Genomic DNA, 22,558 nt, shown 5'->3' with positions numbered 1-22,558 from the left:
CACACACACACACACACACGCACACACACACGCGACACATTAGGGATGCTACTGGTGACTCAGGCCAGTTTGGGTAAGCTAGGTCGCATGCCGGTCTACCCACTGCTCTGAGATCTTGCCAGCGGAAGGAGCCCTGAAGCTGGGGAAGGGGAAGGTGTTTTGAGAGTGTGAAGCATCCATTATTCCCTTATGAGCCAGGGCCCCCCCCCCCCCCCCGCTTCTGGTCTCCTTCCTGGCAGCCTTAGGTTTGAAGGCGGAGAAGCCGGTTATTTTCGTTTACCCAGGCTCCTGTCTCCAGGAGTGGCGGTGGGGGCGGACGGGGCTACGTGCTCTCCAGCAGGCAGGCGTTTGTGAATGGGCCCCAGCTCCCAGGCCAGCACCAGCAGGCGGCCCCCCCAGGACGCACAGACTCTCACTGGCTTGATGTCGCTTTTTTCTGGTGTTGCAGGAGCTGGGTGGAGGAAGCCTTCTTCTGGCCCAAGAACAATACCAGGGTCAGCGCAGGGACCTCCCTCCTACACCCTCTTCCTTCCATTGTGAGCCGCTGCACAATCCCAGGCCTCTAAGTCCTGCCCAGCCAGTTGGGGGCTGGTGGTGTCAAGTCCAGGAGAGATCAGCAGTGTGTGTGATGGTGTGGTCACCTGAGCTGGGGGTCTTGGGGAAGCGTGGGGCCAGATCAAGCATATTCGGATGGCGAGTACGTTCCCGTGCTTTGCAACGGGCTGCCAGCAGGATGAGGCCTGTGGATGGGGCCTCTTCTGGCTGACCCAGTGAGTCAGAGCACACTTCGTGCATGTGTGGAGCAGAGTTGCCCTTTCCTCGTCACTGGGATGTACACATTACCCTAGTGTGCTCCAGCTCCTAGCGAACACACACTTTACCCGACTCTGCCTCAGGTTCTCAAAGTGGGGTTCCCCTTCATCAGCATCAGAATTCCCCCCGGAGATTTGCCAGAAGGACCGATTCCTAACTCCTGGGTTTCTCTTCCCTCCAAGTGAAATAGATGCTCAAGGTTGAACCCAGATCTGTGTTTTCACAGACTTGCCTGGGGGGGGGGGACCCTCATGAATGCTGGCGTTAGAACCCAGGACTTCTCACACACTAGGCATGCTACACCCTATCACTGTATCCCCGGCCCTCATACCTGTAACATCAGAACCAAAAAAGCAAATGTGGGTTTGTTTGGTGGGGGTGGGGTGGGCTGGGGTGTGTGTGCAGCGTTGAGACAGGATTTGGGTGTATGTAGCCCAGGCTGGCCTCAAAGTGTTCATACTGCTGCTTCAACTTGCTTGATTACAAATATGTGCCCCATAGCAACGGCTCTTAATAACTTGCTGATAATTTACTAAGTGGTTGCTATAACCCTGTCTCTCTCTATCAGTGGCTAAGATTGTGATTGCTTAGTTGTTTTTGTTTGTTTTGTGTTTGTGGGGTCTTCCTTCCTTCCTTCCTTCCTTCTCTTCTTCTTCTTCTTCTTCTTCTTCTTCTTCTTCTTCTTCTTCTTCTTCTTCTTCTTCTTCTTCTTCTTCTTCTTCATCAATGTCCTCAAATGAAGGACAAAGAATCCTGCTGTAGTTGGTGACCTGGGATGGAGATTTGTGAAGGGTTAGGGGATACATGGAGGACCCAGCCCCCCCACCCCCCAATGTTCTGTTATTGGTTATGTTCCAAATGGCTCCTAAGCCTTAAAGCCCTGGCAGAGCCACTTAGAGACCAAGGCTTCCGGGAGGCTCCTTATTGTCAGTGCAGTTAAAGCTCAGCTCAGCCGTGTGAGCAGCAGCTGGGCGGAGAGTTGGTGGCAGTTGGTCTATACATGGAGGGAAGCCATGTAGCTGTTCTGGGGAGTCCCTTCCTTCTGCTCATGCTTCATATATGCAAATGACCCGTCTTCCATGTACACCTGATGGCCACCGACAGTGGAAGAAGCTGTTCCCAAACTCATTGCCTGTCAGCAGAAAGTCCTGCCTTCACACACCGAGTGGCAAACGAAAACCAATCCGGGAATAAACCAGCAAACAAACTTCTGTCTACAAAGGAAGCCATCAGGAGTTGCCATTAAAGAGGCCCTGAGCTCACTGCAGAAATCAAGTAGCTGGAACTGAAACTGTCTGACCTTGCCCTCTGAGACTCTGTGGTCTCACTTGGTGAGCAGAGGGTCTTACTACAGATATTCATTTCCTGTCTCCCTCCATCCCCGCCCTACCTCATTCTTCCTATATAGGCTCCACCATGCTTCTGGGTTCAGTTTGTCATGCGTGCATGTGTGCACAACCACACACACACACACACACACACACACACACACACACTGTCCTCAGCTGAGGACTTCAGAAGGAAGGACTGTCAGATGATAAAAGCATTTTATATAGTTGTGTGTTCTTCAAAGACAAAGGTTTTCCCTTTTGGCTCTAATCTGGAAAGCTTAGAAGACAGCTCTGTACAGCACAAGTGGCGCTGCCTGGTTCCCACAAGCCCGGATGTATGTTTCTGTCAACGATGGAGGATCTGGTGTGCCGTTCTGCTGAGATTCCCAGAGGTCCACCAGCCTGGTGGGATCTGGTAGAAGGAAAATGGCAGCCGCCTCACCCACTGAGATAAGAGCAACCCTGCAGCAGACCCCCTGCTCTGAGGATTCTGTGCTAGATTCTCACCAGGTCTCCATTGCTCCAGGAACCCCAGAGCCATTGTCATAAGCTCTATATCGAGCAGTCAGTAGCGCATAGGCCAGCTTTCTGCCACCCATGTGGCACTGACTGATCAGGTGGCCTAGCAGCTCCTGTGCCTCACTGCTAAGGTGTGTCATCAGAGTAAGTGACTTTGAGAGCTACATCAACGTTCTGTGGCTCTGACTGGCAGCTCTTCCCACCTCCGAGGAATGGGTAGCCTTGCTTCACGTAAGATTCTAAAGAAGGAAGGAAGAACTTGCTGGCCACGCTTCGGCCTCTAAGGCAGTGGTTCACAACCTGTGGGTCTGGACCCCTTGGTTTCACAGACATCACCTAAGGCCATCTGAAGACACAGATATTTACATTACAATCCATAACAGTAGCAAGATTACAGTTATGAAGTAGCAATGAAAATAGTTTTATGGTTGGGGGTCACCACAACATGAGGGACTGTGTTAAAGGGTCGCAGTGTTAGGAAGCCTGAGAACCACTGCTCTACAGTATATGACCCACAGAGTTTCAGCCGTGTAGTCCTATTTCCAGCATGCTACATGGTTTTGTAAAAATTAAATAACTCTAAAAGGTGTATGTGTTAATTTTCCATCTCTATAACAATAATACCTCATAAATCAACTTTTAAAAGCAAAGATTTATTTCAGTTCACAGTTTAAACCACAGTCTACTGGCTCCATCGCTGTGGTGAGGCTGAACATCACTGGAGGATGTGTTCTGTGACTCTAGAGAACCCTGACTAATACACCGATGATTCTCCATGATCAAATGTGCACACACTTTAAATGAATGCCTCGGAGAAGGTACCTTCGCCTTCTTGGTACATCAGCCAGGAAGCACAGGGATTGCAGGAAGTGACGCTGAGCACCTGGCCAAGGCAATGACTCCCAGGACTTGGCACTGTGGAGTAACATTTTCCCCTTTGTAATTAAGCAAGTAAGGAGCTATTTGAATCTGTGTAGATGCACTGTTTCTGATAGTACTTTTACCCAATGAATGAACGAACAAATGATTTGTACCTAAAACATCATGCTGGCTAGCAAGTGATTTTCCTGCTTTCATTTTATTAACTGATTTTCTACTGTAGGTGACATCTGCCCCTCTCATTTATCTATTCATCTATGTTGGCTCTTTTTTTTTTTTTAATTTGGGGGATTATAATTCATTATTTGTTTTGAAGCACAAGTTATCCCCAGTAGTGGGAGCCTCTTCAAGCTGACTGCCGTGTGTTTCTGAAATGTCCTCATTTGTCTTTGTCTTCCTCCCTTCTCTGCACAGGAGGCTGACCTGTCCTATCTCATGCCTTCTCTGCCCCAGTCCTAGAAGCTACTACTATTCACAGAGCTGGAGGACTCTTTACTGGATGGGTTTTAAAATCCAAGGCTGGGTATGAGTTGATTATACTCTCAGGGCCGATGTGGCTTTGATTCTCCTCTTTTATAGTCTTCAAGTTCCCCTGAAGTGAAGACTGAAGTGTCTGGGTGGGGTGTGGAGGGGAATTTAGGGTTCCATATTCAGTTATCTTAAAACTTACATCTATTCTACTACCTGCTCCCCACCCACCCAGCCCATGAACCCCACCCCCACAAACCCAGCACATGAGCCCCGGCTCCCACAAACCCAGCCTGTGAATCCTGCCCTCCACAGACCCAGCCCGTGAACCCTGCCTTTTCTGGTGCCAGGTGCCTTCATGTCTCAGGCAACAGAAGTGTCCAGGTTCTGCCAGGGTGGCAGTCAGTACTCCTTCTCTACAGGAAGTATGGCAGCACCTGCCCTCACTCTTCCAGCTTCTCCTCCATTCATTCTGTCCTCTGAAAATTGCTCCAAATCTCTCTTCTTGTTCTCTGTGCTTCTGTGGATTTTACCACTCTTCTGCTAGTGGGTAGGGAGAAGCAAACATAATTGAAAGAAGTGTACACAGTCAACCTATCTGTCATGTTCAATACAAAATCTCATTTGGTTGGATGCTCAAGAAAGAAATTTAAGCTGGGTGGTGGTGGTGCACGCCTTTAATCCCAGCACCCAGGAGGCAGAGACAGGTGCATCTCTGAGTTCGAGGCCAGCTTGATCTACAGAGTGAGTTCCAGGACAGCCAGGGCTACACAGAGAAACCCTGTCTTAGGAAGAAAGAAAGAGGGAGGGAGGGAGGGAGGAAAGAAGGAAGGAAAGGAAGGAAATTAAGGTGCTAAAGGGATATCTCAGTCAGCCAATTGCCTTGCAAGCATGGGAACTTGAGCTTTTCCTCGGAGAGCCACAGTAGAAAACAGTACTGTATAGTGGTGTGATCTGACGAGCCCAGATCGACTGATCCTCATGGCTTACTTGCCAGCCCATTTAACCTACTGGGCGTGTCCCAGGCCCACAAGAGACCTGTTTCAAGAAAACACAGTAGACAGCACCTGAGGAACATCTGAAGTTGACTTCAGGCTTCCCTACACAAGCACACAAATGTGCGCGTGCACCCGACACGCGTATACCCACACATGTGAACATACACAGGCATACACGGCACAAGGAAGGGAAGTCTGATCAGGAGGGCACAAGCCGGATGCGGCTCCCAGTGCTCACCATGGGCAAGTGGAGCAGATGATTGTCTGAGAGTCAGGGGTTAAAGTGATCTGTTTTCTTAATCCAGATAAGAAAACTGGCCTGTGGCTAGAGCCCCAGGCTAAAGGATAAAGGGAACAATCTAATGTACCTGATGAAGGCCAGATGAAGGGGTTTTGTTTGTTTGTCTGTTTTTTGGTTTTGTTTTTGGGTTTGGTTTTTTTTTTTTCCTGTTCTTCAAAAGCTTTAGGAAAGGACACATGGACACACAGACACACAGATGCACTCACGCACGCATGCACACATGAATGCACACAAGCACGCAACAGTTTTACGAATCAGTAGAACAACACGTAAGGCAGAGTGTGTCTGAGGTCCCGGGGAAGAGCTAGGCTATGCCCTTACAAATGTTGAGGCTGAACCCAAGAACTGCCAGGACAGAGGGACCTAGGGACCCAACGACAATACTCTTAGGATTCCAGCCATCCCTTACCTACCTTTGAACTTGACCTCCTCAGTAGTAAGACTCCTGGCTGCACACCTTGAGAGTCCCAAGGGTTGGGTTCTAGTCCTAAAATACCCCTGTCAAGGGATGAAGCTCTCAACTGATGCTCTTTCCATACTGGAACCAGGAACTCACCAGTTAGGTGTTAGAGGAAGTGAGCAAACTGGCTGTAAAGAAGAGGAGAGTGCCATCCCAGAAAAGCTACTCCCAGGCCAGGGCATCCCTAAAGCCACCTGGGACTCTCCCCATCGATGTCACTGAGAAACATGGTCCCTACCCATCCCCGTGAGCAGCTGGTCCCAGAAGGCCTCATCTAAAGTGCAAGCTGCCCTGAGAACCACATGTGCAGAATTTCTAGTAACTTTAGTCTTCCTACTCCAGAGTCCCTCCCATCTGGAAATGTTTAAATGAGCCAGGACACCCTTAAGTCAGGTTGGCAATCTACCCTGGAATAACACGTCATAACCTAGTGCTCAGGGGGGCAGTCACCTGAGAACTTGAGGTGCTGACAGAGGACTCTAAGTGGCCTGAAGGACAAGGGCTACGGGAACGGCCCTAGTTCCTAAAATACTTCATTTCCAGCTAGTTGCTTGAAAGGGTTTGTCCTAGGAACGTTGTCATCTGGGCCGTTGGTTGTTGGGAGTTGGAAATGTATTATGCTAGGTTGGCCTACATGGATAAGAGAGGAACGGCTAAGGGTGGGAAAGTCAAGGCTGAGTCCCTGGACCAGCTGCAGAGAACATGGAGAACTTGGCTACCCCAGCCTGGTGGCCAGGTGAAGGAGCGGTGGCTGCTCTGCCATGTAGTGGAGAGGTGACATTTTTTTTTTTAGATGTGCATCCTGAAGACAGTCTGGCTGTCAGCACTCTTAGCACATCATCTAAAGAAGGAAACAGGGCTCTAATAAGTAAGGGCTGACTCCAAGACCACACAGCTAGTCTGCGCACAGATTTGGAGCCGGGGGTCTCCGCGCCACTATGTCTCTCAAACAGCGTACCATTTCATTTATAATTCTGGATGTCTGGTCGTTGAAAGGGGCTCACAGGACATCTGTTTAATAATTCATTCTAGAATTTCTGAGGGATCATGATCAAGTAGGTGTCTTTGAAAAGATTTCAGCACTAAAGTGTCTGCACATAAAATGTTCCATAGAAAGGAAAGTAGAAAAAAAAAAAAGAAAGGGAAAAAAAATTACACTGTCACTAACCTCTGCAAGCTACCGCCCTACGAGAACCCAGTACCGCCCTGCGTGTGAGCCCCAAGCGCCATGCTAACAGGAGCCACTGACGGGCAGTCCCCACCGGAAACCAGGGTCTTCCTGGGACCCCTTCTTAGGTCTCACGTGCCCAGGGCTCACACACAAGGTCAGCATGGAAGGCACATTCATACAAACACTTTTAAGAAATGGTTCTTTTCTGCATTGCAGTTGAGACAGCCTGCGCTGTCAGCCGTTCCAAGTCCTCTTATAGCTCTTCATGCTGTGCCGCTGGGGATGCTGGGAGTTCATAGTTTAGCCCGAAGAAAGGTGTGGGGTACATGGGCCAGTGTGGTCCCTGGTCAGTATGGAAACACTGAATATACAGTTTTCTTTCATTAATACTCTTAACAACCTGTGCGTGAAGTTGTCAATGAGTTCAGCTTGTGGCCAAGAGACCCCAGCTCTCTCAGGGTTGTGTGAAGTTTGGATGGGCGGTGTCCTGGCCCCCGCTTCTAGGCTGATGAAGTTTGAGTCGGACAGCCAAGCCACTTAACTCGTTTTCTAGAAAGCTACATCTGGAGATTAGGCCATGTCTGGAACATCTGCCAGCCAAGAAGGCAGAGCACCCACTGTTCCCTCAGAGTGAGGGAGTCACAAGGTCATAAAGATCTGTACCAGGAAGGACGCTTCAGAGTCACCTAGTGTCATGCCGTTCTTTTAATAAATAAAAAAATCCGGGTTAACTTTTTATTATTTAAAAAGTGTTTTTTTTTAACTAATAATATATTTTGGTCATTCTATTTCCCTCCCCCCAACTCCTCCATGATCCTCCCTACCTCCTTTCTCTCTCTCTCTCTCTCTCTCTCTCTCTCTCTCTCTCTCTCTCTCTCTCAACGTAAAACAAGAACAAGCCAAAAAAAAAAAATACAGCAAAACATGTAATCTCGTTTGTTGTTGTTTTTGTTGTTGTTGTTGTTTTGGGCAACTACTCCTGAGAATGGGGGCCTGCCCTGAAGTAAGGCTGAGCTGTCTATGGCATTTCACTGGAAAAACTGGTTTTCCCTCTCCAAGCGAGCATCAGTTGCAAAAGGATCCTTGGTTGTGGTATGGCTTTGTGTCCCCTTCTTGGCGCTGGGGTATTTGTCCGGTTTAAACTGGTACAGGTCTTACGAATGCCATCACATCTCTGTGAGTTCATATGCGCATCAGCTCTGTTGAGTCTGGAAGATGCTGTTTCCTTAGAGTCCCCCCCCCCCAGGCTCTTACAGTCTTTCTGGCTCCTCTTCTGCAAAACCCCTGAGCTGTCGGGGCTGGGGGGAGGGGTGGGGTGGGTGTTGATGAAGGCACGCCATTTAGGGCCGGATGCTCCAGTCTCTCACTCTCTGCACATTGCCCAGTTGTGGGCCTTCTGTTAATTACCATCTAGTTCGAGGGGAAGCTTCTCTGGTGAGGGTTGAGTAAAAACATTGATCTTTGGGTCTAGCATCATGTAACCAGGAGTCATTTTATTTTCTTTAACAGGGTGATGGTAGTAAGTTTCCCCCTAGGCCCATGATCTCTCTAGCCTCAGGTTCTTGGCCAGTTTAGCAGAATCAGTATCAGATATGGGTTTCATTTTATGGGCCTTTAAAATTCTAGTTTTAGACAGAAAATCAGACAGACAGACAGACATGGTTGACCCCAAAACATACGTGCCACTATTGCACTGGGATATCTTGTGGGCAAGCCACTATGTTGTGCAGGGTACAGAGTACCTTCCAGAATTGTGAATGTTAGTACGGTTGAAGCTTCTGGTTAGGTACCAGCTCATATCTTTCCGTATCTTTAATAATATAACTAAATGGTATCTTCAGCAATAGAGCCTTAACCATCAGGTTGTGGTGAACAACCAACAGCTCCTTTGGAAGCATGTGATGTTTGGGGGATGGAATCTAGGGCACCCCATCCATTCGTTTCTGCCACTGGAAAAACTGAAGCCCAGACAGCTCCTACTCGGAGCCCAGGGCATCCGTTCTTCCTAGTCCTGAGCAGATGACCAATTTCTAGAGTCTGCCGTGGATCAGAGGTCACTCTGCACTTGAAGAGGCAGCCAGAAGTCAAAGGGGTTTAGCACAGAGGGGATGTGCAAGAGGAAAAGAGGCTGCCAGGATTCTGAAATTCCCGAGCGCTCAGCCCGGCCACAGCAGCTTACCTCATTCACCTGCCCCAGATGATGTCATCGCCTTGGAAGCATATTCTTTTTATGGAAGCCTAAGTCAGATTGTGTGCACAAGTCAACAGTCTAAGGTTCTCTTGAAGGAATTCATTACAAAGATCCTGAGTTGAAAGTTGCCCGCAGGAAGCAAAAAACTTGTGATAGAGCCCTGTGCCATGGCCTATAAATTCTACCTGGCCCAGCTGATAACATAATAGTTAAGCTGGCCAAAGGCTGCCTGTGTGAGAGACAGTGGTTGCTGTTCTATTCATATGAGACACACATATGGGGGGAGAGGGAGGGAGGGAAGGAGGGAGGGAGGGAGGGCGAGCTTCCCCCACCAAGATCCCATGGGTGTGTTTTACAAACACACCAAAAATGCCCGGAAACCCCATTGTGGTTTTTGTACCCTCCAGATCATTATTTCAGTATGCTCGCCAGGTCAAATAGAAACATTCACTTGGCAAGAAAGGAAAAGATGTTCCTTTCTGTGGTCCTCCTGCCAACACCAAGAGGAGCATTGTTCTGTCAGGCTGGTGTGTGGTGAGTCAAGCCCATGCATCCCTCCCTTCCACAGGGTCCTCTGAGGACACCCGAAGGGCAGCGGCCTTGGGGGCTGGCCCACAGGTGAGGCTGGCCCTCTCCTGAAGGAAGATGGTTGCATACAAGAACCAGAGAAGACAAACCCACAGAGAGGGACACCAGATGATTTGAGTCCCCGCTGTGGAAGGGGTTCCCATCATAGAAAAGTAAGGGATCAAGATCCAAACTTATAAAAATTCCAGTACTGTGACTTTTGTCTTTTTTTGGATTAGTCACACCCAGCTTTGAGTGGCACTCATTATCTGTCTCTTTTAAAAAATCAGGCTGTGTCAGAGCAAGGACTGGGTCTGATTTGTCACTTAATTTCTGTCCCAGGTCTGTACCCCACCTTTGTCTTGCACTCGAAGTAGTCTTATCCTCAAACATTCATAGGCTGTCCACCCTCTAGCTCCTGCTGCCTCCTTCTCATCTCTGGCCATTGTCAAGGCCACCTGGTGTGTGTTTGGGTCCTGTCCTGATCAATCTACTCCACGTGATGTCCAGAGGGTACTTACCCAACCATTTGACTGGTCTGTTCCATCTTGGCCTTGCCTGTTTCCCCCCCTCCACAGGACCAATCTCCTATTGTGCATGCTATCCCATATCTACCCCGTCTCTCTTGTCCAGCTTTGGAGACCACATCTCTCCTGTCTTATGCCCCACACTAGACTCTTACGGGACCCCATCTACACCTGCAGCACATCCTAACCTGGTACCTGGCACAAGGATTGGTAGTGGAAGACAAACCATAGCAAACATACATGTAAGCAACTCCGGTCTAGCCTACACCACCCTAGGACCCCAAGGGTTGAATTTATCCCTGACCTGTCTCTTCCAAACTGGGGGTCATTGACAAACTACTTAGACTTCTATTGTGTTGTGTTGAGAACAGGATGGTAAAATCTTCCCGCAAGCCTCTATCACTGATAGCTGTCATAAGAATCAAGCAAGGTGCCTGGGAGAGTCTTTAAAGACAACTGGACACTTGTACAACCTTGGGGCTTCCGTGTGCGCATCAGTGAGTTCAGGGCAGCTCCCTGGGGTCTCCTGGGAACCACTCACATCCAGCACTGTGCACGTGCTTACAAGCAGACCAAACACACTAGTGGTAACGTGGGCCCCTTCCCTCTGCATTTTTATAAAGTGAATCGGGCGAAGGAAATGTCTAGGAATAGACGGTCTTCCTCAACTCCCCCAAAATAACCTCAGTGGAAACAATCGTGGTAACATTCACTCTGATGTATTGTTTCCAGCCTTCTGCAATATGGGAAAAGTTCTCCCGTCACTTCCAACTCAACTGGGAATCAACTGGACTTCCAGAGAGGCCTGGAAACAAAGGGGACTGAGCCTGAGGGCTGCCCTGGTGTCAGGGCCTGCTGGTGCTAGACAATCCCAAGGCTGTGTACACGTTTCTTCTTCCCTTTGGGGACATGTTGGCTTGACGCCTCTGGATTTTCCCATGGATAGCGTCTGGGGGACATTATCAGACATTATTTATTAGAACTGCACATGGTTGTTTAGAGCTTCCTCTGACCGTACAGACCAGAGCACTCAGTGGCACCTTGTCCCCCTACACACACACCAACCCAGTCTGCCCGCCTTCCTGCCAGGCCTTTGCTTGCGTAGTCCTGTGCAAACTCTAGACCTGATCAAGGCTGACCCCGCCTTGCACCTCCTTGCTTCCTACCACACTGACCTGCCCACGCCAAAGGAACAATAGTGCCTTCACTTCAGTTTCCCTCCACCACCTCTTTCCCTGACCTCTGAAGCATCCATGGCCTTCCACAGACCTGGGAGACAGACAAGATTGAAAGCTTTTTCTTCTCTTTCCTTCCTCCTTTTACTGCCCCTTGCTGAGCACCCCAAATTCTCCAGAACTCACCATAGCCTTTCAAAAACAAAAACAAAACAAAACAAAACAAAACAAAAAAAACCACTCAACTTGTCATGTGTGTAAATGCAATTTAACCTATGTTTACCATTATAAAAGCCATGTTAAACCCTTTTCCTATTTCTTGTTACACACACACACATTTACATGCATGCTCAACACACATACATGCACACACACACATATGCCATACACACACATACACACATGCATATACACACATAGACACATGCATACACATACACACATGCATACACAAACATATGCACCATACATACACACATGCACACATTTATGTGCATGCTCAACACACATACACACAAGCACACATGCACGCATACACCATACACAAACATATACATACATGCACACACACACATATACACACATGCACACACACATATACCATACATACACACATGCACATACACATACACCATACACACATGCATACACACACATTCACACATGCATACACAAACATATACACCACACACACACACACACACACACACACACACACACATAGATCTAGTTATTTCTTGCCTCTGAAGCCTTCCTTAATTCTTCTAGCCCCAACCTCTCTGCCTCTGACTCTCCCACCCTTCAGAGTCTCTGTTGTCTCCCTTTTCTAAGAAAGCTTCCTCGACTACTCTGATGGAATATTCTGGAATCTTCGCTTTTTCCAGGGTACAGGACCTACCGTCCCTCATCACATTTCCCACTCTGGAGCACGTCCACATAGCAAGTGGTTCTGGTTAAACATGCAGATCCCCAGTCAGAGGACTGAGGGGAGGCCCCAGACTTTTTTATCTCTGTTTCCCACCCCACCCCCCCAGGCACACTATTGCTGTTGGCAACCTGTGAACTATATTAAGCTGCGGGACCTAGTAACACTGAGTTCAAAATGCTCCTGCACATTGAAATTGCATTAAAAAAAAAAAAAACTGAAGCCAGGCAATGGTGGTGCACGCCTTTATAATCCCAACACTTGGGAGGCAGAGGCAGGCGGATCTCTGGGAAGTCTAGGCCTGCTTGGTTTATAGAGCAAGCTCCAGGGCAGCCAGGGCTATACGAAGACATGCTGTCTCAAAAATCAACAACAAAAAATTATTGATTGAGATTGGTACTGATTTCCTACCTTAGACATTCTGATTTTATTGGCGTACACTGTGATATCCCAGAGTGATTGTAACACACAGAGCAGGGTGGGAACAGTTAGAAAATGTGGGTAGGGCTATTTTTTCATTTTCTCATGTTTACCTTGTCTCCCTTGAGTTTGTATGTTGTATTGTGTGAGTGTGTGCATGAGTATATGTAAGTGTGTGTGTGTGTAGATGTGTGTGCGAGTGTATATGTGAATATGCGTGTCTGTGTGAGTACATATGTGTGAGAGTATGTGTATCTATGTGTGTGAATATGTGTGTAAGTATATGTTCATGTGTGTGTCAGTATGATCGATGTCTGTGAGTGGTTGTAAGTGAGAATATGTGTATGTATATGTGTAAATGCGTGTATAAGTGAATGTGTGTGTGAGTGTGTAAGTGTGTGTGTGAATGTGCATATTAGGCTCTTTGATAACTGAGACGATTAACAGGTATCAACAGAGCCCTTTCCTTCCTAAGGGACCCACTATATGTCAGGGTCTATCTGCAGACCTTTCCAAGCATAGTGAGATCTGCCTGGTCCCCAGTTTGCCTGTTTCTCACTTTCTCTACCCCCACAGAGGAGAGGACCAAGACCCTTAACTTGGTTAGAACAAATCTCTGCTGCCCGCTTGTTTCCTTTTGCTCTGAGGTGATGACTCTCGACTTGGCAACCCTTAGATTGACCTAGGAGCCCCAGATCTCTAGAGCCCGGGCTGCACCCTCTATCCAAAACCCTGGGCTGCACCCCCTAGCCAGAGCACCAGTCTGCCTATGGACCTGGGCAACAGTGAGGTTTCAAGTTCCCCATAGGCTGTTACAGAGTAGCAGGGGCTAAAGCCACTGAACTCCATTTTTCATGGATGCAAATGTAAAAAACGATCGATTGATCTTCCTCTAACTCTTCTCTGAAACCAGGAAAGGGAAAGGGGTGAGGGTGTTGGGTACCCCTCAGATGTAAGAAGCCACCAATGAGTTGGCAGTGGGGCAGGGCAGAGAGGGAAGCCCAACTGCTGTAGGATGCACTTGGCTTCCTAGCCGGTCCCCAGAGGTGGGGCCAGCAGAACCTGACCTAGACCCGAGCTCCACTTTCCACCAGGCTTTATAAAGTTTTATTGGACCGCAGCCACTCTTCCCCACTGCTCTTGCTGTAGGATGGGAAAATTGAGTTGCTGTGACAGAGACCATATGGCCTGCAGTGCCTAAAATAGTTAGTCTCTGGCTTTTTACAGGAAAAGTCTGCCAACCCCTGCTCTAGAGGGAGACCCTGCATAGACTCCCCGGCTGCAGTTTACACATTGACATGACTCATATGCTGGGGGAAGTTTTAGACCATTCTCTAGGCTCTTTATAATTTTTTAGTGACCCTTAAGGCAGAGCTGATACAGAAAGGGATGGCGATCTTGGAGAACCCTATTGGGCTTTATGTGAGCCACCATCTGCTCTGTGGCCTCCCAGTAGAGAATTAGGAGGTCCCCAAATCAAACTGACATAGACTGTGGAGGTTAGTGGCTTGGGGTGGGGCTGGGCTCTGTACCTTCCCTGGGATGGTAGAGTATGGCAGCGGCAGAACCATAGGACTGCACTGAGCAGGGCCTAGGGATGCAGGGCAGCGCCAGCAGACACCAGAAGGCCTAGCTTCAATATCCTGAGCACAGGTTCTCAGATTCTCCTCTCTTTCTTCTTGTGCCACCATGGTGCCCCTAAAAGTAGGTCAGATCACTGTCTGCTCCAGCCACACTGAGGGAAATAGACACCAAGTAGGTCACAGGGCTGTTACTGCTTAGGAAACCTGCGGGCTCACCCAATGGCTTCCCTGACACAGATCACCCAGCAAGACCCTTTCACGTGTCAGAAAATCCCTAATGGCCCACTCCCACGTGACAAAAGGTCAGGCTTGCTTTCTGGGAAGGAACAAACGCTGACTTTCTGACATGGTCAAGCACACTCTAGTCTGAAGAAAGAGACAATCTGTAGCCTTAAAATATCTGGCTTCACTGAGGAGTTAACACATCGAGGCAGTTGCTTAACATCCCAAAGACATTTGGCGTAGGACTTCTGGTCAAAGCACAGCTCTGGGTGGCTCTGTGTCAGCGTGCAACACCGGGTTAAGACCTTTATGGGTCTCGTATCTTTCTTCCTAACTAGAAACTGTCTTAGGCTCCATACTTCTTAATTTGGGTAGGTGCCTTAGTTGAGGGTAGGGGTTGTTTTGCTTTGTTTTGGACAACCCCCTGGTCAGGGAGGTCCAGTATTTTCTCCTAGCAGTGACTCTAATTCATTCAGTCCACTGGCATCTTAATGTAAAAGAAGAGACATACAGTAATCAGAGAGCCCAGAACAGAAACTGCATGGATGTGTGTTTCCTGCGCCATAACAGTGTCTCCATCACTTCCCTATTCTGTCAGCCAACAGTTGCTGAGCCCCTAATATGTAAGTTGCTATTGGGAGCTCAGCTCCTTCCTTGATTTCTGGATGGGTTCCCATTGTGGTTCACAGAGTGTGGTGACTGTTACTATGTTTGATCCTGAGCTATGGGCAAATCGGCTCTTGTGTATTAGAAGAGTTGGCACCCTGGTTCTATCCTTTGCTTATGTGCCTTTAGCACTGCTGCTTAATAAAGCCCATGTCCTTTTCTACTCCTGTTGGGAGTGGATCATGACGGCACCCTTCCCTTCAGAGCTGTTGGGAGGCTTAAATCTCATCCATGCAAAGCACAATACCTCGGTGTGCAGAAGTCAGTGTGATTAGCACTGTAACGGCTTAGAATCCGTGCAGGCATCCCGTTTCTCCTTTCTGAGTATCTTCCAGGAGAAATTGCTCCCTCTGTAAGCAGAAGGGCGTGTATTTATCAGGCATGCTGTAGGGGAAGGAAAGAGCTGGCAATCTAGCTTCCCCTCATTGTCAGGGCCACTCCTCTGCACGTGCGACTTGACTTAAGGATGTCTGAGCACAAGGATAGCTTTGTTGCCTCCTTGTCTTCTGGCTGCCCTGCAGTGACCCACAAAGTAGCTATTGAAAAGTCAAGGGACAGAGCAAACAGGTTTTGTCCCACATAACAAAGCTGTTCTTTGCTCTCCAACTATAATCTCATCTATCGGTTGGAAGGTTTCTACTGAACATCTATAGCATTCACCTTGTGAGTCTGAGGATAGAGCTAAGTGTTCGGACAAGGAAGCAAGGACCCTCAGAGTCTCCAGGGTCCTCCAGTTTTATCTAGGCTGTAGTCCTAGCTACAATTTACCTCCACCCCAGCCATTTCACGCCAATAAAGAATACAAATTCAGGACAGAGAGCAGGGGTTCTCTGCATTTTATAATCAATGACAAGAGCCAAGTGGGGACCAGTGAGGGGAACACCAGTTGATGCCTGACTCCCAATCCCAGTTTGGGCTTGAGCCCTGTATCCTTCACGATCAAGCCTCCAATCTCACTATGCTGACCCCGTGTTACTTGCACAGGCACACCAGATCAATTCTTCCCTTAGTATATTTGGCTTTGGCTCCATGGACCTTGGATACCCTTGGGCTTTTCTCTCTGTGGGCAGAGTTAGTCAAGAGCACAGCACATCACCTGCTTCCATTTCTAGCGCCTTACATCTTCCTCACAATGAAGGGCCAGATTCAGGTTCTCTATTCTAAAGAGAGGACACCAGCTCAGAGACAGGATGCCTGACCACGTCTGTCTGCTACTTTGCACCCAGGAATTGCTCAGCAAAACAGAGACATTTATTATAAGACAGAGAACACACAGAGTTGATCTGTGGGCATGCCCTTTCCCCCTGCAGGCCAGTGAATGGCCACCTTGGTCCTCAGAGGTCTTACAGTCCGAGTGAGGATAAAGGATCCAGACAGCCACCATCATTCCTGTTTAACAGAAGAGAGACCCTTTGTTAAGCACCCAACTGTATATTAGAAGGCTGAGAGTTGATGGGGCCATCAAAGATCTAACTTCTTACAAAGCTAGAAATAGACGTAGTGCCTTGCATACCATAGACGATGCGCCTCTGGACCCCTACGTTACCTGTAAGTGTTCTTAGTCCACATGGACAGGACAGGGATAACCCCAATCTGGCTCATCCGGGGCTATCCATTGTCTTAACTTCTTTTCCGAAGCAGTTATGGAGATCTACAGTGTGTAAGGCCCTATGTAGACATCATGAGCATTCAAGGAAAGGAAACATAGCCCTGGGCTCCTGTAGGTTTACACAGCTTTGCTGGGAGGTGAGTGCGTCGGCAATTACCTGGACTATTCAGACCACGGATGGAGCGTTAAGGAGTCTGCCTGGCTGCTGTGACCACATGGACTCACTCTCATGGGAATTCGAGCCAGCTTTGGAGGGCGGGAACATTGTGCTAAGGGGCAAAAGCTGAGCCTTTGGGAAGGCTGGATGCAGAGAGTAAAGAAAGAGCAAAGTCTTCTATGGTGGAGTGACTGAGAGGTGTGGAGATTAGATCCCTGGGTGGCAGATTGCTAGGTTCCATGAAACCCCATTGCAGACACTGCTACATCCTGGCCCCAGCCCAGCTCTCCTTCTGCTGTGTTTCCATCAAGAGAGCTTGAAGTGGCTCTCCAGGCCAGCGGGATGAAAGCCGTCGCTGGAGCTTTCCTCCTGGGTGGGCTGCTCCTGAGATAAGGCACATGAATGGTGGGAGTCTGAAGAATCTCATCGTCCGAGTGAGTATGATCACCTCTCCAGCTGGAAAAGCTGTGTGGCAGCAGGGAATATCAGCCCAGCAGCCCACCCTAGCCCCTCTACCTGCTGTCTGGTCCCATCCCCTAAAACCAGGATGTACGCGCTCTGGCCTTATAGATCAAGCTGGAGACACTGCATCGAGAGCAGGGGTCAGAGGCTGGATGGTGAGACCAGAAAATGCCCTCCTCCCCAAATCGAACCTGCAGAGCCATCAGGAGAGAGAGGGAGGGAGAGGGAGAGAAGGAGAGAGAGGAGGGGAGGGGTGAGGGTGAGGAGGGATGGGAGGAAGGGAAGGAGTGGTGTTGAAATGAACTTCTTGGGGGGGTCTCTTTTTTTTTTTTTTTTTTTTTCAGTTCAGTTTCTCACCCAGCCATGTGGGCAAGGCTGATCAGAGCCCTGCCCCATAGAAATAGTTCCAGTTCAGAAACAGTCCAGCAGTCAGGGGCTCTGTATGATCTGCAGTGGTTCTGTTTGGAAAAGGGAAAGGGATGTTCCTTCCTGCTTGAAGAGAAGAGCATGCCAGTGGGCACCTGGCTCTGAGTCAGAGGTGAGTAACCCCTCTGCAGGATGCTGGCTGCTCCCCACCCCCACCCCCACCCACCATCCCTCCCCCTCCCCCAACACAGACATAGCAGCCTCCCTGCTGGCTCTCCTGCAGCCCAAGGAGCTACATCTGTGCCCTGACCCTGGGCCTCCTGGCCCCTGTAACCCTGCCCAGACATAACCCCAAGTGAGGCGAGCTGCTTGCTGTACCTGCCCAGCGGGCCTGCTGACTTCATTAGGATTTCTATTGCTGTGATCAACTACCCGTGCTACAAGCAGCTTGGGCAGGTAGTCCCTCTTTGTCATAGTCCCTCACTGAAGGAAGTCACCACCATAGGAACTCCAGCCAGGAACCTGGAGCTAAGAATTGAAGCAGGGGCCAGAGAGGAGTTCTGCTTTCTGGCTTGTTCCCCATGGCTTGCTCAGTCAGCTTTCTTGCATAACCCAGGACACCTGGCCAGGTGGGACTACCCAGAGCGGGTCCAGCCCACTCCTGCATCCGTCACTAATTGAGAACAATCTCTACAGACTTGCCTACAGGCCGATACTAAGGAGGCTTTTTCTTAATTAAGACGCCCTCCTCCCAGATACATCTGGGTCTGTGTCAAGTTGACACAAAACCAACCAGGTCACCTGCTCAGTGGACAGAAGGAATGTCACCCATGTTCTCACTTCCCCCGTGTCCCCTTCCCTTCAGGCCAGACTGTAGTTCTGGATTTAATGTATCAGGTGACCATTCCCGAGATACTGGTTCACACTAACTGCTGACCAAAGAAAGGCCTTGGGAAGAGCAAGTGTGGAGGTTTCCATTCACATGTGTGCAGATGCCCGGCTGGAAAGCTTGGTCTATCTGCAGGAGCAAGGGTCCTCTGAGGAAGCCTGAGGCACTGCCTCCAGCTAGGCTAGGCACCCCGCTCCACCTTCCACCCCTTCTGAAGTCAAGCACTGTGCCCACTCCTGGATGCCACTGAGCTGAATGCCAAGATGAGCCTTTGCATCCGGACTCCTCGTAGGACCACATACATAGCTGGCCATCCTCAGACATACCTAGAGAGTCAGCACCTTCCTGTGTCCTTCTGGCTTTTTTCTGTGAGGACAGCCGCTCGCTGAGTGACCCTCCATGGGTAGCTTTTGTTTCCTCACAGGGATCTTCACTGACTTTCTGAGGTGACTGTTGCTTGCTAACAAGGGGAAGCAGTACACATTTTCCATTGTGGAGACTGGGGCTGGCTACCTCTGTGGATCCTGTGTTTGGATCCTGCTGGCTTGAATATGTGTGTGTATGTGTGTGTGTGTGTGTGTGTGTGTGTGTGTGTGTGTGNTAGAACCAAGACTACCAGCCAAGAGATGGCACCACCCACAAGGGGCCCTCCCCCCTTGATCACTAATTGAGAAAATGCCTTACAGCTGGATCTCATGAAGGCATTTCCCCAACTAAAGCTCCTTTCTCTGTGATAACTCCAGCTGTGTCAAGTTGACACAAAGCTAGCCAGTACAATAAGATTTTAAATGTCGGTGACTACAAATCCAGTGTAAGTTGGAAATAAATTATTAAAGAGACAGGCTTACATATAGTGAAGAACAAGAAGGGCAAGAATGGTCCGTTTGAAACTTTAAACTGTTCTGTTTTATTATATTGTCATTGTGTGCATAGGTGTGGGTATGCACATGTATCACAGAACGTGATCCCAAATGGACTGCATCCTGGAAGATGCAGGGCTCTTAGTCTTGGGCTCATCCCCTAAAGGAGGTCTGAAGCCTCTTGGTCTGATTTGGTCTTTGACCCAGAATCATAGGCATCCTTCCAGGGCCCCTTCGCACACACACTCCTTCTCCACACTCCCCAGTTGCAGGTAGACCCTGTCAGTCATCCTTACTCATCGCTTCTTTGACTTTCCATGCTGTATAATTCAGAACCAACCTTCCACCATTAACCAGGTAATTCTTGGCTCCTGTCCTTTGCAAGGATGTCTGTGCCTAGGATTTGTTTTATTTAGAAATTAATAAGTAAAAAAGGTCATTTGTATCTGAATTACCCAATGAATTGTACTGGCATGGCTGCCCCTGGGGGACAGAAAGGAAGGAGCCGCTCGTGTCTTGTTAACATTGTATGGACACAATGAGGTTAGCCACTACACCTAAAGTTGTGCCATGTTGAATTAGTAAAACTCAGAAAGCCCGTTCAAAATATTTTAAAGATAGAAGGATCTGAGCTCTTGACTCAAAAGATTGCTTCGTAGTCATGGTAAAGGAGAGAGGAAAGGCAAGATTTTCACCCTTATTTTACACAACAGACGCTCATGAGATCACTGCTCTATGATGTCCAGGCTTAGCAATTGCCAAAACCCTGGCCACCTAAAAGGTGTGTGCAGTACCTTGTGTTGACTGTATCCTCAAGGAATGAAAGTTGATGGCAAAGCAGGAGGAGGTTCTTGTCTTTGGAGATCTGAATAAGTCAGCTTTCTGTGACTATAACGAATAACTCAAAAGTAACCAGCTTACGAAGAGAAAAGGATTGTCTAGACTGACGGTTTTTGTTGTTTTGGTTTATGACTGGACTGTTCTCATGGCTTCTGGTTGTGGTGAGACAGCATAATATTGATAGCACGACTTTCTCATATGTGTGGAGTGCTTTCTTCCTGCTTGCAGATCAGACACAGAGAGGGAGAAAGATAACAGACTTATGGGAAAATTCGTCTGTAGTGATGCCAGTGAACCCATATCCATGCTCAGCGGGCACTTACCTAATCACCGGGTGTAAAAGAGAGGAAGTGTGGGGTCCTACTGTCCCCTTCAGAGCCTTGTCCTCCATGACCTATGACCTCTCCTAGACCCCTTCCTCTTAAAAGGTTCTACCACATCCCAGTTGCACCAAGCTGTGACAAATCCAGATCTAGATGATGGCAGTATGTAAAGGTGTCTTGCGTAGAGAACCCAGCTCTACAAGGAGGCCCAGACTGCCCAGGTACCAGTTTTGCTGTGGGTTCTCACCAAGGTTCTGCCAGGAACGAAATCACCACGTGCGATTTCAGGAAGATCCCAGGCTCCACAGGAAACCGGACCAGAATCTGTCAGTTACACACCTCATCTAGAAATGTGTTCTGCGCTTACTGCGGAGCTGCCATGCACTGTCTGTCAGTGGTGGGTGGAGCAGGTTCATGCTTCAGGGTGCATGGGAGGGACGAGATGGGAGGAGCGGCCACAGAGCTCTGAGCAGCCTCTAGGCCTCACCCCTCCCTGCCTTTATCTATGTTTTTATATTAAAACTCCAGCTAAGGTATTGTTGTTTTAAAGGGTCTCCACTGATTAGAAAAAATAAATTATGAGAAAATTGCCAATTTAAACATCGAAACCAGGCCTTCCCCTCCATCCTTCTCTCTGAAGCATGTCGGTTTCTCTAAATAGCTGCACAGTCTAGAGATTCCAGGAATTTTAGAAGCATTACCTGTTTATTTCTGTTTGGACGTGACCCACACATCCTGCCCATGTGGAGGCAGACCTTGATAGGGTAACTTCTTAGAAGCAATGGAAAAACACAGCTCCCAGCGGGAAGAAGCCTCTGTCCTCAGAGGAGCAGTGCTGAGGTCTCTCTGGCCCTTTGAGTTCCCAAACGCTTCAAGGATCCTTTGGAGTGCTAACCTTTACAATATTTCTGGCTAGAGCTGGGGATGGAGCTCATCTGAGAAGCCTGGGTAGGTCCCCCCCCCATACCCCCAAAGGATGTTCCCTGGCTCCCTGAGGCTCATGTTCCCTCCTTCGCCCAGAATGCATGGGAGAGCTGAAGTCTAGTTGGCTTTTCCATGCTGAGCACTCAAACCCTCCCGACATGCCACCCGAGTGTGCTGAGAAGAAGCAATTAGCTCCCATGCCAGCTATAGATGTTCATGGAAGGAACAGAGAAATGGAGGGGCAATATAAAATGTCATGAACCAGTAGAGAAACTGTGGTTTTCTCAGTACCAAACACAACATGCAGATAGATATATCCACATGGGTAGAGAGAGCTTACCTGGTCAGGAGTCAGGCTTGGGTACTGTGATGGTTTGTATATGCTTGGCTCAGGGAGTGGCACTATAAGGAGGTGTGGCCTTGTTGGAGTAGGTGTGTCACTGTGGGTGTGGGCCTTCAGATGAAGATGTAGAACTCTCAGCTCTGCCTGCACCATGCCTGCTCAGATGCTGCCATGCTCCCACCTTGATGATAATGACTCTGAACCTGTAAGCCATCCCCAATTAAATGTCCTTTATGAGACTTGCTTTGGTCATGGTGTCTGTTCACAGCAGTAAAACCCTAAGACAGGTACCTTCCAGCTCAGCACCCCTGTCATTCCTTCTGTCTGCCCTAGGATATCCAGTCTTCCCTTTTCAGTACCATCATCTTCATGACCTCTCTGCTCCTTAATGAATGCATTTGTTTAGGACCTGGTCCTGTATTGTCTTGGAGGAATTTAACACACCAGGAACAAGACTTCCTAGTATATGTGTAATGCTTTCTTAAGAGCTGATATGCAGTGAGAGAAAAGAATAATTGGCCCTGAGGGAGTCCTGGTGGGATAATTCTACTGAATCCACATCCATAGCC

At 48.7% G+C, this 22,558-nt stretch overlaps 1 protein-coding gene and 1 long non-coding RNA gene across 6 annotated transcripts in view; both read left to right on the top strand.

Moving 5' to 3' along the window:
- The window catches only part of Ctif (cap binding complex dependent translation initiation factor), a 266,258-nt gene that overhangs the window by 107,495 nt on the left and 136,205 nt on the right, over positions 1-22,558 (top strand). The window lies entirely within an intron of this gene.
- LOC110333125 lies at positions 6,642-7,646 on the top strand. The gene is made up of 2 exons (XR_002381063.1): positions 6,642-7,231; positions 7,276-7,646. It is a non-coding gene; the product is annotated as an uncharacterized LOC110333125 (long non-coding RNA).

Source organism: Mus pahari, chromosome 15 (genome assembly GCF_900095145.1).
Source record: "Mus pahari chromosome 15, PAHARI_EIJ_v1.1, whole genome shotgun sequence".
Taxonomy (NCBI): Eukaryota; Metazoa; Chordata; class Mammalia; order Rodentia; family Muridae; genus Mus; species Mus pahari.
Note: the sequence above shows the minus strand (reverse complement) of the source record. Positions and strands in the feature narration are given on the sequence as shown.